Source organism: Nerophis ophidion, linkage group LG07 (genome assembly GCF_033978795.1).
Source record: "Nerophis ophidion isolate RoL-2023_Sa linkage group LG07, RoL_Noph_v1.0, whole genome shotgun sequence".
NCBI classification, from domain to species: Eukaryota; Metazoa; Chordata; class Actinopteri; order Syngnathiformes; family Syngnathidae; genus Nerophis; species Nerophis ophidion.
This window is the reverse complement of record NC_084617.1, coordinates 78,535,282-78,558,731: the sequence shown is the minus strand read 5'-3', so window position 1 is coordinate 78,558,731 and position 23,450 is coordinate 78,535,282. Positions and strand designations below refer to the sequence as shown.

At 37.7% G+C, this 23,450-nt stretch overlaps 1 protein-coding gene across 4 annotated transcripts in view; it reads left to right on the top strand.

Moving 5' to 3' along the window:
* Positions 1–7,489: 7,489 nt before the first annotated feature.
* fgfr1a (fibroblast growth factor receptor 1a) overlaps positions 7,490–23,450 on the top strand; it is a 57,805-nt gene continuing 41,844 nt past the window's right edge. For 2 of the 4 annotated variants that reach the window (XM_061907188.1, XM_061907187.1), the window contains exon 1: positions 7,490–8,345. The gene's annotated coding sequence lies outside the window, so the exon portion shown is untranslated. The remainder of the gene's footprint in view (positions 8,346–23,450) is intronic. The other 2 variants (XM_061907190.1, XM_061907189.1) reach the window with 1 other exon arrangement.

Here is a 23,450-nt window from a genome sequence, read left to right as displayed (position 1 = left end):
ACCACGCCTCACACAGGAAGTGACGCCAGAAAGACCACGCCTCACACAGGAAGTGACGCCAGAAAGACCACGCCTCACACAGGAAGTGACGCCAGAAAGACCACGCCTCACACAGGAAGTGACGTCAGAAAGACCACGCCTCACACAGGAAGTGACGCCAGAAAGACCACGCCTCACACAGGAAGTGACGCCAGAAAGACCACGCCTCACACAGGAAGTGATGCCAGAAAGACCACGCCTCACACAGGAAGTGACGTGAGAAAGACCACGCCTCCGACAGGAATTGACGCCAGACAGACTGCGCCTCACACAGGAAGTGACGCCAGAAAGAAGGCGCCACAGCCAGCTTCATAATAAAGCGGTTTCGTAAGTCGGAGCTAACCACTGGAAGTATGGAGGCGAGTCATCCAGACATGGCGTGTTTGTCCTTCTTCTACACGTACAGACGCTGGTGGGAATCTCACATGAATACTTTGAGAGAAAGCCATTGCAGCTATTTGGGATACAACACTTCTCAGACGCCAAGACAACTTTCCAATGTCCAGGTCAGCTGTGACTCTACTTAGTGAAAAACTTTGTCCATTTGTCCAAGGAGAGACAACGAGAATGCGAGCTCACGTGGATGTGATATAAAAAGGTAGCGTGTGCTTTGTATTACCTGGCCATCGAGGGAGGACTATGGAAACATTGAATGCTTTTGGACTGGCAAGGCAGACTATGTCAGTTATTGTCCACCATGTATGTCCCGGACTCAACATCTCAGTCCAGAGTATATCAAGTCAGCAAAAAGGAATGGACAATGAAGGTGAGGGCAAAGAGTGAAGAGTGTCCTGACCAGATATCTACAGTATATACAAGTATATAACATGCATATATACAAGTATATAACGTGCATATATACAAGTATATAACATGCATATATACAAGTATATAACATGCATATATACAAGTATATAACATGCATACATACAAGTATATAACATGCATATATACAAGTATATAACATGCATATATACAAGTATATAACATGCATATATACAAGTATAAAACATGCATATATACAAGTATATAACATGCATATATACAAGTATATAACATGCATACATAAAAGTATATAACATGCATATATACAAGTATATAACATGCATATATACAAGTATATAACATGCATACATACAAGTATATAACATGCATATATACAAGTATATAACATGCATATATACAAGTATATAACATGCATATATACAAGTATATAACGTGCATATATACAAGTATATAACATGCATATATACAAGTATATAACATGCATATATACAAGTATATAACATGCATACATACAAGTATATAACATGCATATATACAAATAACATGCATATATACAAGTATATAACATGCATATATACAAGTATATAACATGCATATATACAAGTATATAACATGCATATATACAAGTATATAACATGCATATATACAAGTATAAGTATATAACATGCATATATACAAGTATATAACGTGCATACATACAAGTATATAACATGCATATATACAAGTATATAACATGCATATATACAAGTATATAACATGCATATATACAAGTATATAACATGCATATATACAAGTATATAACATGCATATATACAAGTATATAACATGCATATATACAAGTATATAACATGCATATATACAAGTATATAACATGCATATATACAAGTATATAACATGCATATATACAAGTATATAACATGCATATATACAAGTATATAACATGCATATATACAAGTATATAACATGCATATATACAAGTATATAACATGCATATATACAAGTATATAACATGCATATATACAAGTATATAACATGCATATATACAAGTATATAACATGCATATATACAAGTATATAACATGCATATATACAAGTATATAACATGCATATATACAAGTATATAACATGCATATATACAAGTATATAACATGCATACATACAAGTATATAACATGCATATATACAAGTATATAACATGCATATATACAAGTATATAACATGCATATATACAAGTATATAACATGCATATATACAAGTATATAACATGCATATATACAAGTATATAACATGCATATATACAAGTATATAACATGCATATATACAAGTATATAACATGCATATATACAAGTATATAACATGCATATATACAAGTATATAACATGCATATATACAAGTATATAACATGCATATATACAAGTATATAACATGCATATATACAAGTATATAACATGCATATATACAAGTATATAACATGCATATATACAAGTATATAACATGCATATATACAAGTATATAACATGCATATATACAAGTATATAACATGCATATATACAAGTATATAACATGCATATATACAAGTATATAACATGCATATATACAAGTATATAACATGCATATATACAAGTATATAACATGCATATATACAAGTATATAACATGCATATATACAAGTATATAACATGCATATATACAAGTATATAACATGCATATATACAAGTATATAACATGCATATATACAAGTATATAACATGCATATATACAAGTATATAACATGCATATATACAAGTATATAACATGCATATATACAAGTATATAACATGCATATATACAAGTATATAACATGCATATATACAAGTATATAACATGCATATATACAAGTATATAACATGCATATATACAAGTATATAACATGCATATATACAAGTATATAACATGCATATATACAAGTATATAACATGCATATATACAAGTATATAACATGCATATATACAAGTATATAACATGCATATATACAAGTATATAACATGCATATATACAAGTATATAACATGCATACATACAAGTATATAACATGCATATATACAAGTATATAACATGCATATATACAAGTATATAACATGCATATATACAAGTATATAACATGCATATATACAAGTATATAACATGCATACATACAAGTATATAACATGCATATATACAAGTATATAACATGCATATATACAAGTATATAACATGCATATATACAAGTATATAACATGCATATATACAAGTATATAACATGCATACATACAAGTATATAACATGCATATATACAAGTATATAACATGCATATATACAAGTATATAACATGCATACATACAAGTATATAACATGCATATATACAAGTATATAACATGCATATATACAAGTATATAACATGCATATATACAAGTATATAACATGCATATATACAAGTATATAACATGCATATATACAAGTATATAACATGCATATATACAAGTATATAACATGCATACATACAAGTATATAACATGCATACATACAAGTATATAACATGCATATATACAAGTATATAACATGCATATATACAAGTATATAACATGCATACATACAAGTATATAACATGCATATATACAAGTATATAACATGCATACATACAAGTATATAACATGCATATATACAAGTATATAACATGCATACATACAAGTATATAACATGCATACATACAAGTATATAACATGCATATATACAAGTATATAACATGCATACATACAAGTATATAACATGCATATATACAAGTATATAACATGCATATATACAAGTATATAACGTGCATATATACAAGTATATAACATGCATATATACAAGTATATAACATGCATACATACAAGTATATAACATGCATATATACAAGTATATAACATGCATATATACAAGTATATAACATGCATATATACAAGTATATAACGTGCATATATACAAGTATATAACATGCATACATACAAGTATATAACATGCATATATACAAGTATATAACATGCATATATACAAGTATATAACGTGCATATATACAAGTATATAACATGCATACATACAAGTATATAACGTGCATATATACAAGTATATAACATGCATATATACAAGTATATAACGTGCATATATACAAGTATATAACGTGCATATATACAAGTATAAAACATGCATACATACAAGTATATAACGTGCATATATACAAATATATAACATGCATACATAAAAGTATATAACGTGCATATATACAAGTATATAACGTGCATATATACAAGTATATAACGTGCATATATACAAGTATATAACATGCATACATACAAGTATATAACGTGCATATATACAAGTATATAACATGCATACATACAAGTATATAACGTGCATATATACAAGTATATAACATGCATATATACAAGTATATAACGTGCATATATACAAGTATATAACATGCATATATACAAGTATATAACATGCATATATACAAGTATATAACATGCATATATACAAGTATATAACATGCATACATACAAGTATATAACGTGCATATATACAAGTATATAACATGCATATATACAAGTATATAACATGCATATATACAAGTATATAACATGCATATATACAAGTATATAACATGCATATATACAAGTATATAACATGCATATATACAAGTATATAACATGCATATATACAAGTATATAACGTGCATACATACAAGTATATAACATGCATACATACAAGTATATAACATGCATATATACAAGTATATAACGTGCATATATACAAGTATATAACATGCATACATAAAAGTATATAACGTGCATATATATAAGCCATGTACATTTGACACTTTCATTACTTTTTCTTTCTTCTACATTTCCATGATCAGAAAGGAGCAGATAGAAGACTAATATTCTTCTATCTCTTTGAGCCCTTTTTTAACACACAGATTTGAGATGACTCCATCACTGTTCCTTCCACTCACTCCGACATACTTTTTCATTTTCCTTGAAGCATCTTCACAATGACACGTCCAAACCAAATCTAAAATCGGTTTGATATAAATCCAGTTGTCTCTTTTTCTAACTCTTTTTAAGTTCAGGAATATTCCTGAGACTTTGCAAGTCTTTCTTTAGAGAATTGCATGCCTTCACAGTGTCAAGACTTGGACTATGGAATGTTTTGATTTTACCGATGCAAAGGAAAGTTGGCACGAGCAAGACGTGAATGTAAGTACATATTTATTTCTTTACTAACAAATTACAAACAAAGGAAGCAAACAAAAGGCGCGCACAAGGGCGGACAACAAACTTGACTAGAAAACAAAACTAGCACTATGGCATGACTATAGACAAAAAATATATAAAAAACTCAACAACTGTGACATAACAAAACCAAAAACTTACGTGGCATGAGCAGGAGGGACACTATGGGCAGAGTGATTAGCAGGCATGGCATGGCATGGCATGAAGGGAGTAGGGGTAAAGTCGCCAGGCTGACTTCCTGGCAACTTCCGGTTGAAATAATAGACATGATGAATGCAAACAGGTGTGAGACATGAGGACAAGGTGAAAACTTACAAACCAGGAAGTGCAAACATAGGAACCGATTGTCCAAAAAACAAAACCGAACATGGTTAAAACAAAAGGTGATGCCACAGAAGACGTGACACAGCAGCAACAGACAAGCACATTTCTTTCAAATGTTTTGTCCCTCTTGGATGTTTCAAGTCCCACTTCTGTGCTTCTCCTCTTCACTCCGCAACACCAACAACTTCTGCAAGTCCTTCTTTATTTCCAGCTTTGAACATCACTAATCGAGGATGCAAGCCTGCAATGTCTTTTACTTTGAATAATCCTGACCTCATGAAGAGTGGATGTGTGCGCTCTCTCTATCCTTCTTGAAAAATGACACCGTTTTGTCTTTGGTGAGAAAGAAATAAAAGGCCGGATGTTGCTGTGCTCCAAACTTCTCCAAAGTTCTGCACAATCATTGAAATGAGCTGGAATCATTCAGCAATATAACACTATACAGGAAACGCTATTTAACCTTCTTCAAAATAAATCCACTTCTTTTTCACATGCAACATATGAGCCGTGTAGGATGACCCCAACAATGCTCCCACCTCGACACAACCTACAACCACCTTCATGTAACTTACACAGTGTTGCTAATCACAACAGTAATACAACATTGTGAAATACATGATTTACATGACATCATTGACACCGTTACATATGTTCTCTATATCTGTGTTTTTCAACCACTGTGCCGCGGCCATGAGGTATTGTCTGGTGTGCCGTAGGAAATGATGCAACTTCACCTAAGTGGTCCAAAAAATATTTGGGGGAAAATCAAAAATGATAATAATGTGCCCTTGTCTCCTGCCTGTGCTATGTAATACTCTTCCATGTCAGTAGGTGGCAGCAGCGACTTCATGGCTTTGTAGAAGTCGGAAGGTGTTGAGGATGGTTTGTGGTGATCCCAACATGCAGAGACCTGTGGGAGACGGCGTGCAGGTCAAAAGGTATGTAACGCTTCAAACAAAAATGAACGAAATGGAAAGCAAAAGACAATGAAGCATAGGGATGGTTATGCAAAACAAAAATAAAACTGAAATGGCTAAAAAGTAAACAAAAACAGAATGCTGGTCGACAGCAAAGACTTACAGCGTTTGGAGCAGAGATGGCGTCCACAAAGTACATCCGTACATGACATGACAATCAACAATGTCTTGCTTGCCAATAGGAAGCAGGTCAGGGAATAGCACTCCAAGGAAGGCATGAAGCTGCTACAGGAAACCACCAACAAAGCAGGAAAAGCCACCAAAATAACAGCGCAAGACCGAAACTAAAGCTCTACACACAGAAAAACAACAACAAACTCAAAATAAGGCACGACAACCTGCTGGAGTTTTATTTTTTAACCTTTTCTGCTGGTGGTGTGCCTTCCTATTTTCTTCATTAAAAAAATGTGTTTTGGCCTAAAAAAGGTTGAAAAACATTGCTCTACATCCAGCATGATGTATTATTCTAATTGTTCTTTTTGGAACACCGTGAATGAATGAAGTTTAAGGTGAGCTGCCCATTTATTGCCAAAGTTGCGCTTTTATTTAGAAAGGCCAGAGCGGAAGTAGTGGTTGTTGCGTGGCGCGCATTGACAAGAGCCCGAGGACACATGAAGTGCTGGCAGAGGTTTATTTAGAAAGGTCAGAGCGGAAGTAGTGGTTGTTGCGTGGCGCGCATTGACAAGAGCCCGAGGACACATGAAGTGCTGGCAGAGGTTTATTTAGAAAGGCCAGAGCGGAAGTAGTGGTTGTTGCGTGGCGCGCATTGACAAGAGCCCGAGGACACATGAAGTGCTGGCAGAGGTTTATTTAGAAAGGCCAGAGCGGAAGTATCGGTTGTTGCGTGGCGCGCATTGACAAGAGCCCGAGGACACATGAAGTGCTGGCAGAGGTTTATTTAGAAAGGTCAGAGCGGAAGTAGTGGTTGTTGCGTGGCGCGCATTGACAAGAGCCCGAGGACACATGAAGTGCTGGCAGAGGTTTATTTAGAAAGGCCAGAGCGGAAGTAGTGGTTGTTGCGTGGCGCGCATTGACAAGAGCCCGAGGACACATGAAGTGCTGGCAGAGGTTTATTTAGAAAGGCCAGAGCGGAAGTAGTGGTTGTTGCGTGGCGCGCATTGACAAGAGCCCGAGGACACATGAAGTGCTGGCAGAGGTTTGATGTCTTGGAGCTGCTCCCACTTTTTAACACTTTTTCACCCTGGAAACCTCATCAATCTTTTATAGAGTTTACTTTAGCTGGCTTTCCCCTCTTTTCACACACATTGGACCGTCTTCAGCAACTTTTCAAGGATTTCTACTTTTCCGGAGTTGAAGGGATTATTTCCAGGAGAAGGCAGGAGGAAGAAAGCAGGAGGACGAAGGAAGAAGGAATTAGTAAAAAGTAAGAAGGAAGAAGGAATTAGTAAAAAGTCAGAAGGAATTAGTAAAAAGTAAGAAGGAAGAAGTCAGAAGTAAGAAGAAGGCAGAAGGAGATGCGATCAATGGACGAGCGAGCAAACAAAGTTAGCCAACATCTTTTAGCTGCTCCATTAAAACCAAAAAGTTAAAACTGGAAAGTTAGCCAGCAGCCTTTAGCTGTTTGATTAAAACGAGAAGTTTCTCCATTAAATGAACTCCGATCGATTTCACCTTTAGAGGCTTTTCGCCAGCTTTTTCACCTTCTCTTTCTGGGAAATATGCGCCACCTTCTGAGTTGAATCTGGCAAAGTTGCATCGCCGCGTGTGGATCCTGGACACTCGGCTTTTGGATTCTTGTTCGGTGGGACACTTGTTCTGCGTCTAATCTCAACTCCGGAGTGTTTGTTCTGCGACCCGGGCTGCTGGTCCTGCTGGTCCTGGTCCTGGTCCTGGTCCTGGTCCTGGTCCTGGTTGTCCTGGTCCTGGTCCTGGTCCTGGTCCTGCTTGTCTCCCAGCCGCCCCTCGTCAGCAAGGTGAGTTGCCTCTTTCTTGCTTTCTAACCTAACTAAAAGACTTCTTCTTGCACGTCGACGTGCTCCGAGGCTGCCACAATTGTCCACAATTGTCCACAGTTGTCCACAATTGTCCACAATTGTCCACAATTGTCCACAATTGTCCACAATGAGATCCCAACAAACACGTTGGAGCCAAACTACAAAGATCTCATCTGTCTGGAGCCGCAAACATTGAACAGCTGTATAACCCAAAAGGGACAAGCGGTAGGAATGGATGGATGGATGGATGGATGGATATGAATCTTATAATGACGTAAGCGTCCATCCATCCATCCATATTCTACCGCTTGTTCCTTTCGGGGTTGCAGGGGTGCTTGAGCCTATCTCAGCTGCATGCAAGGGAAAGGCAGTGTACACCCTGGACAAGTCACCACCTCATCTCAGAGACAACATTCACACATACTAGCTCTAAGAGCCTACTATGAAAATGAGTGTGTGTGTCAGGGACAGGAATGTTGAAATGTAGAAGTAGTTTTGCATGAATTAGTCAAGCAGAGGCTCCTCAGAAGGTGAGAGAACTCCCGGACATGAGCGGGCCACAGGTGGTCACAGGTGTACATCCACGTGTAAAGGACATCATGTCATGGCTGTCTGGACTGTCCAATCTGGTTTTAGATCCTCTGTTGCAGCAAACACGCCGCTCTAAGATCCTCAAAGGTCAAAGTCCCGGCGGGGGCCAGAAGTGGCCCTTCACAGCATTTGACATGGCCCTCCAGCACAAGAAACACCTCAATAATGTGAATAAAGCCAAATATGTTCTAGACCAAAAATCACTTGATATTCTCTACTGCTCACTAGTGTTACATATCTGAGTTATTATGTGTAGAAATAATGACAAAAGTACACTTCATTCACCAACAGTGTTACAAAAAAGATCAGTTAGAATAATAATAATACATCATGTTGGATATAAAGAACATACAAACACTTTATTTATTGAATCAAAGATACTGAAATGGCAAACAGCTAAAATGATACACAAAGCAAACTATAACCTGCTTCCCAAGAATATACAACAATTCTTCTCAACAAAAGAGGAGAAATATAATCTTAGAGCAAAATGTAATTTAAAACATTTGTACGCACGTACAAGACTTAAGATCTTCAGTATATCAGGATGTGGAATTAAATGATGGAATGGATTAAGCAAAGCAATCAAAGAATGTACTAATATGACCCACTTCAAGAAACTCTTCAAGTGTTTACAAAGTACAAAAAAGAAGAACCATGATAAACATTCTGAATTTATTCACCCATTCATCCTTTTATTCTCAAAATAATCTTACTTATCTCATCGTATGGAATAAAACTTCAACAATTATGTATTTATTTATTTTTATTTAATTACTTATGGAGTATATTGTGAAGACATTGAGAACAGGAAGTGAACAGCAAGTGTTCTGTAAAAAAAAAGGGTTAGGATTAAATAAGCTCTGCTTCTTCCTACTCCTTTTCCAACATGTTGAAAAGAGAAACAGGAAATTGTGATGTCATGTTGTATGTTTGGATGTTCCAAATAAACTCAACTCATACAACGCTAGGAGAAAACTATGCGTCAATAAAGTGTCTTATCTTTCCTTAATAAGTTCAGGTGAGTTTCAGTGGAAGATGCAGAGCATACGATGTCATACATCACATATTTACACCTGTTTCATTACAGCACGGCTGAAAAGGAGTAGGAAGAAGCTGAGTTTATTTAATCCGACCCCTTTTCATACCATAGCAATTTTATCCTCTTTCCTCGTTCTCTCTAACATAATAGTGAACAAATAAATACCATCGTAAGTAAACAAATATTAAATATATAAATATCTTTGTCTCCACAAGAAAATAAAAAAAAAGGGTTGAAGATGTTGATGACAATTCTTGTTGTGTGTATTTTGTGAAGACTTGCAGTGTGAACAGACTCTTGAAGTGGATCATATTAGTACCTTGTTTCATTTCCTTGCCTAATCCACGCTATCATTTAATTCCACATGCTGATACGCTAAAGGTTTGAAGTGTTGTACGAGCATACGTGACATTTTCCTCTGAGGTTATATTTCTCCTTTTCAGTTGAGAAGAATTGTTGTACATTCTTGGCTAGCAGGTCATAGTTTGCTTTGTGCATCATTTGAGATGTTTGCAAATGCACCAGGTGCTTGAATTTCAATGTTTGTAATTCAATAAATCAAATGTTGGTATGTTCTCTATATCCAACATGATGTATTATTATAACTGATATTTTAGTGAATGAAGTGCACTTTTGTAGTTATTTCCCATATTTCTACACAATAATCAGATATGTAACATTAATGAGCAGTAGACAATATAAAGTGATTTTTGCCCCAGAAAATTTTTCGCTTTGTACAATATTGACATGTTTCTTAATACTTTGTTTTATATTTTTACATGAGATTTGAAATTCATTTGATCATCTATTGTTACACCCAAATATGGGTTTTATTTCACCCTCTCTTTTATTTGTATTTGTGTTGGACTTTCTCTTCTCCTGTTACCAAATAGCATTATTTTAGTTTTACCGAGATTCAAAGATAATCTGTTTTTGTCAGAACATCTTGTTCATTTGTTTATTTCTTCTGTTATTATTTGTATTATCTTCTGTGTGTTTTCTCCTGAACAATACACAGTTATGTTGTCTGCAAATAAAACTTTGTAACTTTACACATGTCATTTCTATAGAGATGAAACCATTTTGGTCCAAGTATTGATCCCTGGGGTACGCCACAAAATTTCTTCAGCTCGGTAGAAGTGTGTTTGCCTATCTTCATGTTAGGGCTGGGCGATATGCGGAATATACTGGATTTATGGCGGGTTTGTCTCTGTGCGATATAGAAAATGACTATGTGGTGATATCGAAGTACCCAAAATATAAAGAATGAAATTGCTTTTGAGTCATTGCAGTTTTTTGGTGCCTACAAATTCTTCAACTCAGCCAAAAAAGGAATTGTGCTGCTTGTGAAATACTTCTTTGATATCCTATTCAAACTGTCATGAAGTCTGTTATGAAAGGGACAAGCACTATGTCGTTTAGGGAAGTATTTTGCAAAGGTTTGCTGCTCTTGGTCAGAATCAGAGTAGTTCTATTGCCATTGTTTGAGAAGGGGTTCACAAACTAGGATTTTTTTTCTTGGTGCAATGGTGCAACATAAGAGACAAATAACACAGAATCGGTAATAACATGAGCCCTCCATTTTTCAATGTATGTGTCTCTCCAACTCCCCATTGGGAAATGTAAACAGCGTGTTCATTAAGCTGCTTGTAAAAGGCACTTTGGACGAGCATGTGAAACAAATGGCAATGTGTCAAGCAGCTTGACATTGATTGTTTTTGCATGGAAATGTCATCTCACAGCAGCCTGCTGGTGAAGCACAGATCCAAGCTGCAAAAGGTGCAAAAAGGGTGTTTTCCTACACCTTAGTCTGGAAGGAATGCTCTGTCTCTGAACGGAAGGAGCGCAACTAACCGTCAAGAGACTTCCAAATATGGCAGCAAAGGAATTTTATGCATGGTTGGCATTGAACCCTAATTATGTCACAGGGCATGTTGTGGGTCAGGCCTGGAACTTTTATTTTGGTCTAGAAAGATTACTGCTCTGTGGATTGAAATGTGCTTTTTGGCTCAGGTGGTAGAGTGGTTGTCTCTTAACCGGATAGTTGCAGGTTCCATTTTCAGTCCCCCCAGAATAAGTTCATGTCAGAGTATCCTTGGACAAGATACTGACAGCACTGTTGCTTCTGTGTCAGTCGTAGTTTAAGTGGGTAACCGTGCCAAAGCGCTTGGAGTACCTTAAAGGTTTGATTAAATGATTGATTGAAACTTGTATTAGTAGATTGCACAGTACAGTACATATTCCGTACAATTGACCACTAAATGCTAACACCCCAATACGTTTTTCAACTTGTTTAAGTCGGGATCCACCTTCATCAATTCATAGGTAGAAAAGAAAGCCCATTTGCCATTTTTCAGAAAATATGATAAAAAGAAATACAATGGTTGATATAATTATGAACATAATTAGGTTTTGCTAAAACACAGCAAATGACTGTAGTTAAATGATATTTTAATAGCTTGTCTAATTTCCATGCGACCATTCTTCATTTGACATAGACTTGGCCACTATTTCTCTTTTAATTCCGTATTTTTTATCTACATTTTCATAAATTATAGTTAGAAAGTGAACTAATATGTCCTTTTATTATTAATTAAGCCCACAAGTATTCATACCCTGACCAAAAGTAGATTCTTGTTTTGGTTATCTTTTTGCTAAAACTAAGCAACGTGGCAATAGTCTCAAACAGTTATTCTTAAAACCGTGGTAAGCGTACCACAGTGGTAAGTGGGCTCCATTTAGTGGTACGTCCAAGAATCACTTAATTAAACATTCAAACACAGTATTACCGTTCAAGTGTATTGTTACATTAGCCAAATATATTAAATCAACTTGTTAATTAAAACCTCTGCCTTGTTTTTAACTAATATGTAGGCCTACTATGCTAAATGTTGGTCATTGCGGTGGTACTTGAATGGCCAAGTGTTTCCTGTTGTGGTTCATTGTGAAAAAAAGTAGTTTTAGAACCACTGAACTAAAAGACAAACATATATTCGGTGATCTTATTTGTGTACTTTTCTAGTTGACTGGAATGTTCAATGTTCTGCAATGAGATCCTTCAGAATGGCACAAAAATGCATTTCCTCAAACTGCAGTAAGATTGGGGATGAGAATCCTTTTCACAATGTAAAGCAAAATTTAAATATTGTTTTTTCACTAACACAAATGATAATCTTGTGGACTAGGAATGTAGCGATTAGCGGCATATTGCTAAACCCTGGTAAAATTCACTACAGTTAGTATTCACCTTTTAACATATTTACCTGTATAATTGAAATCTGAGATGGATTACCGTACTTTGATGAACTCACAGTAGGTTTGAGCACATGGACACATTTAATGGGATTAAAAGCCTAACCGGAATAAAAATGCTTCATGTAAACACGCCATTTGGAATACTCTGACCCGATCCCAGACGTTCGGATCAAACTTTCATTCCGATCGAGATGGTTGGTTTATGCGCGAAAGTCATTCCGATTGGAGCGCATGAGAACACTTCTTCCAAAATCCGGGTTAGAATGATCTTTACTGCGCATGTTTCTGATGTCAGATGTACTTTAGTGGCAGAGTGGGGACTATCACATGTATTTAATAGTCTCCCCACTCAGCATGTACACAAGGAGCGTTGTATACTGTTGAGACTAGCAAAAATAAAAATATGGCGTGGAGTGTCCCGTGTTGCTGTAACAATAAAAGAAAGTATCCAGTTGTCGTCTTATCGAGCTGTTTTATTCACAACTTTACAGCTACTCCAAGTGCTAACTGCTATTGCTGAATGTTAAAACACGAAGAGGCGCTGCAATCCGAACATAATCACAACAGCACAGAACATGTACATTTTAAAAAGAGAGGTAAGACAAAAGTAGTGAACAGAAGGGAATCAATGCTAAATAAATACCAGGATAACGTCGGACAAGCAGCAATGCACAAAGCCATGTTTGATAAGAGTGGAAGTTTGCTGCTTCTTCAGCCTCTGCAGTGTGCAAACGCGTTCAAAAGATGGCGCCATAGAACAAACAATAACACACCTGTCTGCTGATGTTAAAGCATTCCGATTTCAGGTGTGATGCATGGAAATGCACATCATATTCAGATCATTTTTCCAGGGTGACTGTAAATTGTTGTTGTCCATGTACACACGGCTACTGATACCGCTAATTTCCCGGAGAAGCAGCTAGCACGCTAATCGCTACCTCGCTGATATGATAACATGAATACAAAACATGTTAACGTCATTTCCTATTCCAAATGATGTACACCAATCTAAACGGAAGAAGGTAATCACATTTAAACTCTTAAATACCAATATGTTCTCCTAGTAAGCCAGAACAATATTAAACGTTCCTTCTGCCAAGCAAAATATATTCATTGTGTCTGTTTATTGAATTTAAAAACATTGTTTCAGTGTTTGTTTACAAATACATTTTGAGCAAATTCAACAATAATGTTATAATAATGATCATTTTGGTAGTAATTACCATAAAATGAAATGTTCCTATTGTTTAATCCCTATTGTGGACTACCGTGAACTTAATTTTGCCTTGATTATAAATGGAAGTTGAATTCCAAGCATATTCATGTCATTAAATACAATGACAAGTTTTTACCATCAAAGGATTTTGAAGGTGTTTGGTATTTACATCTTTTTGAGGATATGTGAATATAGGATTTGAAATGTCGTTTTTTCCTGTTTTGTGGCAATGATTTTCAATGTGTTCTACTGTATCTTCCTAGTTGTCTAGTACATGTATTTACTGTCTAGGCTCTTGTATAAAGACTCAACTTTGGCTAGGATCTAACAATTTGGGATAATATGAAATAGTGAAAATACAAATGATCCAATTACATTTGATGATGACCTGAATTCTACTGAGATCAGTTAACAATTCATGTTTGTGTCACCAAGCCAAGGTTGTTGTCAAACATTTGTGGCCGTCATGACCGAGCTTTGTGACGAGCGACATCCTCCTCTCTGACCGCTCATGGCAGTCACAAGAGAGCAGGGAACAGAAACATTTTCTTGGAGTCATCCCAAGGTGTGACTCATTGCTTGCGAAGCTGCGATGACCAAGCTTCTTCGTCACCCTGCAATCCCTGCAGCCCAACTCAGCTGCTGGAATAGCCAAGTGTTCTCGGAAAGAGAAAAGCAATTGGAGGGCGACTCAGTAGACAAGCAACACTCCCTGGTGATGAAGCCGCAGTGTTGTGCTTGCAGGAATCAAAGCAATTAGGGCGTTGACTCACTTGGAAATGAAGATTGGCAGAGCAAAAATCATTGATTGTTCAAATTAATGTTTATAATTTGAGAGAATTGAATGTTGTTCTTGTCTTTAAGGTCAGACAGAGTACTGTATTCAACAGCAGACATGTTTGCCCACAGAACTGCAATCTATTTGCGGTGGGTACTCATACACGCACTGAAATCTTTGGACCCATTTCTTTCTTTTTTTAAACCCACAATAAACAGACACCGGGAGAAAACCAACTAATCTTCATGTGTTGTGTTTCTTATGGAGGGTTTCCCCTGAAATAGCCCAAATACCTGTTGCTGTAATGCATATAATCTTTCAAAAGGTAAAAACATTTCATTATCCACTTTAAACAGATCTGTTATATTAAGTACAGTATTAACATACATATTTTTGGAACATAATATGATTTTAAATTGTTGCTGCTTATTGCACAGTGCTACCGAAACCAGAGGTAAACAAAACGCACAGCGTTTCTGCGAGTTGGACGTGATTTGTACATATATTGCAGACATACCCGCAGACAGTCATCTACAAAATGTGCAAATATTGAGAGGACAGCGGCAACTTTTAAAAAGAGAAGTCCAAGGAGAGCAACGGCGCCAAGCAAGTGTGACGTCATATACAGCATGCTTGATGGCAAGCTCTGCTTTAGGCGGGGACACAAGTCAAGAGTCTCTAAACACAAGTACAGTCTATAATAACACCAGATCAATATGCTAGAACTGTTGCCAGCTGTTTTTCATTTTTTTAAAAGTCACTACAAGTCTGTAAACACTTAAAAAAATCTCAGAGTACCTTGTACAAAAAGCAGCTACAATTGCATCTATGGCAAAACAATAAAAAATATGCCGGTATGTTAATTCTAACAACAGATTTGTTTTAAATGTATGTATACATTATTTCAGTCTTTTTAAAGAAAATATCAGTGTAGCAAATGATGCTAAATTACTTGATGATGTCATTGTGACCACACCCTTAACCACGCCCCCTTGGCCACGGGTATCTTGGCAGTTTGGAGCAAACCCTGTGTTCACATGAAAAGATGCCATAGTGTGGCAAGAATGTTGAGGATAAACCCACTTCCTGTAGTCCAACACAGATATCATGTTACAATCATATTCATGTATTGTAAGTGCAAAAATCCTCTCCTGTAAACATGCTGTGTAACAAGTGCAAAAGAAGAATGTTCACGTTGGATCAGGCGGGATGAGTTGAAGGAGAAAAATGAGCTGACGTTTTTGAATGAAAGAAACTGCTGTTCTAAATGTGTCCACTGGATGGCGCAGTAGCAATTCTTTGTATCTCCTCCACGAATGAAGGGGTGGAGCTATGTTGAAGGTGCTGTCTGCAACTTCCTCACAGTTACATTTTTCAAAGCAAAAAATATAACAAAAGCACCACGGGCTGGCTTATGTTTAGCGTTAACAGAACGCATTTCTTTGACAATTGTCTGTATTTTTCACGACTACAAAGTTTATGTAATAAAAAAATGGACCGGCGCAAATGAAATGATTGTTTTTTTTACGGCGGTCTGGTGGACAGGTGCAGGTACATGCAGGGAGCGTGTGCACGCATACAGAAGCAGTCCCAGAAATTATGTTGTTGTTATAATGGAATATACATTCAATGGCCGCTAACGTCAGCTCTCCAAATTGCTATTATCAGCTAACAAAAGCCAAAGCTAATGCGTGAGCATGTGTTGCGTACGTACATAAGTGCATCATCACGTAGGAGAAGTCTGTGGAAAGTTGGCGCCCCCTCGGCATCTGTGGAAATGTTGCAAGCAGCCCCTTCAAGACCGAGGCAACGCTTCAGGTTTTGGACAGTCCACACTTCTGCTACTTCTTAGTGATGCTCTACAAATGTGGCCTTGATTGTCAGAGATGTTGCTAGATGGATACAGTAAATAGTACTTTATTGACTCCTTCAGGAGAGTTCCCTCAGGAAAAATGTAACATGCCACTTTCCCACACAAATAAATGCTTTTGATCATCCGTACATCTGGTCTTGTACTTCCGGCTGCATGGCACACCTTTTCTGCTTTGCTGAAATGATATGTAGTGTACCGAGGGCTGTGTGAATGTTGTCTGTCTATCTGTATTGGCCCTGTGAGGAGGTGGCGACTTGTCCAGGGTGTACCCCGCCTTCCGCCCGATTGTAGCTGGGATAGGCGCCAGCGCCCCCCGCGATCCCGAAAGGGAATAAGCGGTAGTAAATGGATGGATGGATGGATGTACCGAGGGCCTTCTCTCCTCATGTGCCATTCAGGAATTCACAAGTTCAGTTGAATATGATGATACCTTTTCTACATAACAAACCACATGATTGTAGTACGTACGTTGAAAAAAAATTAGTAATTAATAACATCTAGTAGTTTGATTTTGAGAATACTTATTTCATCTTCTGATCGATTAAAAGTGACAACCAATGTGAGCATTTTAAAACTCTGCTTGACTCAATTCCTCCTATTTGACTGATGAACATTCTCGCATCATTTATTCAGAAAGTATAAATAACGAGAAATGAAGATATCTATCATCTGCACATTTTCAGAATGAGTTTGTTCTATTATAAAAAATAAAAAATCTGATGATCATGCCATGATTTTACCACTCTGGCCCACTTGGGAAGAGATGGTCCCCCACGTGGCCCCTGAGCTAAAATGACTTTGACCCCCCTGCTTTTGTGTCCTCCACAGTGGACATGTTTTATATCAGTTGGGAATATGCTATTTCTCAGAAATGTTAACTACCAATGTGACTTTGAATCATGTAAATACCTCACACACTGATGTTTAGCTTTGCTGGCTTCATTTTTTCCCCCTGTTTGACTGTTAATGCGGTGGCGACTTGTCCATGGTGTACGCTGCCTTCCGTCCTAGTTCGGCTCCAGCTCCCCAACGACAGAGAGTGAGACAAGCATTAGAAATGGATGCATTGAGGATTTATCAAGTTGCTTTTCAGTTAATTCCCCACAGTGCACAGTTTTTTGGTGATTCCCTCTGTGAGCTTTGTGTCGTCTTGGAAACGCTCGAGACAAAAGTGGCACGCTTTGCTTTGCAGAACGCAGATTTTCTTACCTCCGCCAAAAAGGTTGTTTTCACCAGGGGTTTTTTTGTCTGTTAGCAACAAAAGTCAAACAGTACTTTAAGGATTTTGATGATATTTTCAGGAAATGTCCAAAAAAACTATTCCACTTATCTATTACTAACATTCACTTCCTGCTTATGGCGTTCCATGCCCCAAACATGCCGGTCCCGCGCTGCACAGAGGTTTTGTAGTAGATGTAGTTTATTATGTGACCCGGCCAACGCTAAAGTGCCACAAAAAAACAACATTACAAAGTTTTTGTCTGATAGCTTGCACTTCACTGCATTATTGAGAAGACTTTCAAAGCACAATTCTGGGGCGGTACCAACAATACTGTTACATCCCTGAACATTTAGTCAATAAATGATAATAGAACCATTTCAAAACAGGTTACAATGGCTCCTAATTTGGCTAATGACTTATTCAGTAATACTGTGTAATGTTTGGTTGTAGTATTTTGTCAAAACTATTATCCATTTACTTGTCAATTTACTGTTAGTAGCTGGTTACTTTCAGTTGTAACATGGTTCTATCTATACTTCTGTTAAAATGTAATAAGCACTTATTCTTCGGTTTGAATACTTTACATTCATTTAGTGCAAATGTGGGTATCGATCCAATACTACGTAGTTACAGGGTCAGTATTAATGATACTAATGCTGATACCAATACTGATTATCATTTTCAAAATTGTTGAATAATTACATTTTTGATCACAGTTATATTCAGACAAAAACAAAAGCTGACGGTGTAACAATATCAAATACATATTCCAATTCTTTCCTACTATTGTCTCTGATTTAGATTATTTGGTTTTTGCTCTATTGCTCTCCTGTGTCAAGGGATTTTTTTCCTGAGTTTTGTAAACAATGACAAAATTTGTTTTTGATAGCAAACAGATATACTTCTGTGGTATCAATTAGACACGATACAACTTAGTGCCATTACTCTTGATATGTATTTATTTGACAGTGACAGTACAATGAAACATTGCTACCCAGAGGTAAGCCATGTCAAAGTACACAAGACTTCTAGCCTCAGGCTCATTTGCAACCCTCCTCCCTGGTTAGGTCTTTAAAGAACAGTTGAGAAAAGTGGAAAACACATAAAAGTATTCAGACAAGTACAAAATAAAAATACATTAGAGATACTTGGCCCCTATTGTCCCCACTACATCCAGTTCTAGTGCTCACAATACTGAGTTTCCTTAAGCCACTTTTCAGTTCAGTGGAGAAAAGTTTCATGTGACTTTAAGTCCAGTGGCAAAGACTTCCACAGAAGTGAGAAGTTCACTGAAAATGCAGACTGAACCAGAGTGAGTGGCAAAGACTTTCACAGATTTGAGAAGTTCATTGACAAAGCAGACTGACCCAGAGTGAGTGGTAAAGACTTCCACAGAAGTGAGAAGTTCACTGACAAAGCAGACTGACCCAGAGTGAGTAGCAAAGACTTCCACAGATGTGAGAAGTTCAATGACAAAGCAGACTGACCCATAGTGAGTGGTAAAGACTTCCACAGAAGTGAGAAGTTCACTGACAAAGCAGACTGACCCAGAGTGAGTAGCAAAGACTTCCACAGATGTGAGAAGTTCACTGACAACGCAGACTGACCCAGAGTGAGTGGCAAAGACTTCCACATATGTGAGAAGTTCACTGACAAAGCAGACTGACCCAGAGTGAGTGGCAAAGACTTCCACAGAAGTGAGAAGTTCACTGACAAAGCAGACTGACCCAGAGTGAGTGGTAAAGACTTCCACAGAAGTGAGAAGTTCACTGACAAAGCAGACTGACCCAGAGTGAGTGGTAAAGACTTCCACAGATGTGAGAAGTTCACTGACAAAGCAGACTGACCCAGAGTGAGTGGCAAAGACTTCCACAGAAGTGAGAAGTTCACTGACAATGCAGACTGACCCAGAGTGAGTGGTAAAGACTTCCACAGATGTGAGAAGTTCACTGACAAAGCAGACTGACCCAGAGTGAGTGGCAAAGACTTCCACATATGTGAGAAGTTCACTGACAAAGCAGACTGACCCAGAGTGAGTGGCAAAGACTTCCACATATGTGAGAAGTTCACTGACAAAGCAGACTGACCCAGAGTGATTGGTAAAGACTTCCACGGATGTGAGAAGTTCACTGACAAAGCAGATTGACCCAGAGTGAGTGGCAAAGACTTCCACATATGTGAGAAGTTCACTGACAAATCAGACTGACCCAGAGTGAGTGGTAAAGACTTCCACAGAAGTGAGAAGTTCACTGACAAAGCAGACTGACCCAGAGTGAATGGCAAAGACTTCCACATATGTGAGAAGTTCACTGACAAAGCAGACTGACCCAGAGATGAGTGGCAAAGACTTCCACATATGTGAGAAGTTCACTGACAAAGCAGACTGACCCAGAGTGATTGGTAAAGACTTCCACAGATGTGAGAAGTTCACTGACAAAGCAGACTGACCCAGAGTGAGTAGTAAAGACTTCCACAGATGTGAGAAGTTCACTGACAAAGCAGACTGACCCAGATTGAGTGGCAAAGATTTCCACAGAACTGAGAAGTTCACCGACAAAGCAGACTGATCCAGAGTGAGTGGCAAAGACTTCCACATATGTGAGAAGTTCACAGACAAAGCAGACTGACCCAGAGTGATTGGTAAAGACTTCCACAGATGTGAGAAGTTCACTGACAAAGCAGACTGACCCAGAGTGAGTGGCAAAGACTTCCACATATGTGAGAAGTTCACTGACAAAGCAGACTGACCCAGAGTGAGTGGCAAAGACTTCCACAGAAGTGAGAAGTTCACTGACAAAGCAGACTGACCCAGAGTGAGTGGTAAAGACTTCCACAGAAGTGAGAAGTTCACTGACAAAGCAGACTGACCCAGAGTGAGTGGTAAAGACTTCCACAGAAGTGAGAAGTTCACTGACAAAGCAGACTGACCCAGAGTGAGTGGCAAAGACTTCCACATATGTGAGAAGTTCACTGACAAAGCAGACTGACCCAGAGTGAGTGGTAAAGACTTCCACAGATGTGAGAAGTTCACTGACAAAGCAGACTGACCCAGAGTGATTGGTAAAGACTTCCACAGAAGTGAGAAGTTCACTGACAAAGCAGACTGACCCAGAGTGAGTGGCAAAGACTTCCACATATGTGAGAAGTTCACTGACAAAGCAGACTGACCCAGAGTGAGTGGTAAAGACTTCCACAGATGTGAGAAGTTCACTGACAAAGCAGACTGACCCAGAGTGATTGGTAAAGACTTCCACAGAAGTGAGAAGTTCACTGACAAAGCAGACTGACCCAGAGTGAGTGGCAAAGACTTCCACATATGTGAGAAGTTCACTGACAAAGCAGACTGACCCAGAGTGATTGGTAAAGACTTCCACAGAAGTGAGAAGTTCACTGACAAAGCAGACTGACCCAGAGTGAGTGGCAAAGACTTCCACATATGTGAGAAGTTCACTGACAAAGCAGACTGACCCAGAGTGATTGGTAAAGACTTCCACAGAAGTGAGAAGTTCACTGACAAAGCAGACTGACCCAGAGTGAGTGGTAAAGACTTCCACATATGTGAGAAGTTCAATGACAAAGCAGACTGACCCAGAGTGAGTGGCAAAGACTTCCACAGAAGTGAGAAGTTCAATGACAAAGCAGACTGACCCAGAGTGAGTGGCAAAGACTTCCACAGATGTGAGAAGTTCAATGACAAAGCAGACTGACCCAGAGTGAGTGGCAAAGACTTCCACAGATGTGAGAAGTTCACTGACAAAGCAGACTGACCCAGAGTGAGTGGTAAAGACTTCCACAGATGTGAGAAGTTCACTGACAAAGCAGACTGACCCAGAGTGAGTGGCAAAGACTTCCACAGATGTGAGAAGTTCACTGACAAAGCAGACTGACCCAGAGTGATTGGTAAAGACTTCCACATATGTGAGAAGTTCACTGACAAAGCAGACTGACCCAGAGTGAGTGGCAAAGACTTCCACATATGTGAGAAGTTCACTGACAAAGCAGACTGACCCAGAGTGGTTCACCACCTTTTTACTCTACACCTCCCACCCACTGCACACCTTCACTGCTGTATCTTTGCATTTTTTGACACACCACATCAGGGGCTAATCCGTTAAGACACTTAAAAATAGCTTTTAAAAATGAGAAATACATATAAATATACAATTATCAAAAGTCATGTTATATTTTCGGGTAATATGGCAGTGATGATGCTTCATTGTTTTTTGGTCAAATATCTTTAGTGTTTGTTTATATATTACAGAAAAAACATGTACTCTCCAAAAAACGTGATAAAACCAAAATAAAGAGGTGCACGGCAAAAAGTGTACTTAAAGAAAAAGCTAAGTTTCGTCTTTGTCCAAACGTGTCTGTTTGGTAGCGCCTGTGCAGTTTACATTCCAATTATAAGAAGGATGCGAGTGTTGCTGGCCTTGCTTTTTCTTTGTTCATATAAGGCATGAGCTTCCGTAGCCCTGAAACACCTTCTTACTCCCTCAGCAGAGATTCACAAGACTAGCAAAATGTGGCTAATGCTAACGAGAGCGAGAGGTTTGTTCCAAAGAAAAGAAAAGTGTTGTCAGTGGTTTGGATTTGAAGCAACAGGCCAAGAACAAATGACTGCACATTGCAAAGTCTGTTAAAAAAAAAAAGTCAGAAGAGCAACAAACTTATTGCAGCATCTGAAACAGCATGGGGGTGAGTGGGGGAATTCAACTCTTCACAACAAGACATTAAGTCATCAATGTAGTGTTGTATTACATGTGCAATGTATTGTATTTAACAGCAGTTGACATATACTGTACAAGTATTCCAGGATACTTCATGGGAGAAGCTACGTTTATCTCCTTACTAAAACTACACAGTCATCTCAATGTTGTGCTAGTTTATTTATTTGCATAACATGTACAATACTACATTTTTATTTGAAGTTTGCACTTTATTAATCTGACTGATCTTTATTACTATTTACTGGTTATAAGTATCTTATTGATTTATTGGATTTGTATTATATGTTGCAAAGTGTAATGATACATTGTGTCATTACATTGCACAATGTAATGATACTCAATGCTGGAGATGATTTATTTGCATATATTTTGGTTTACAA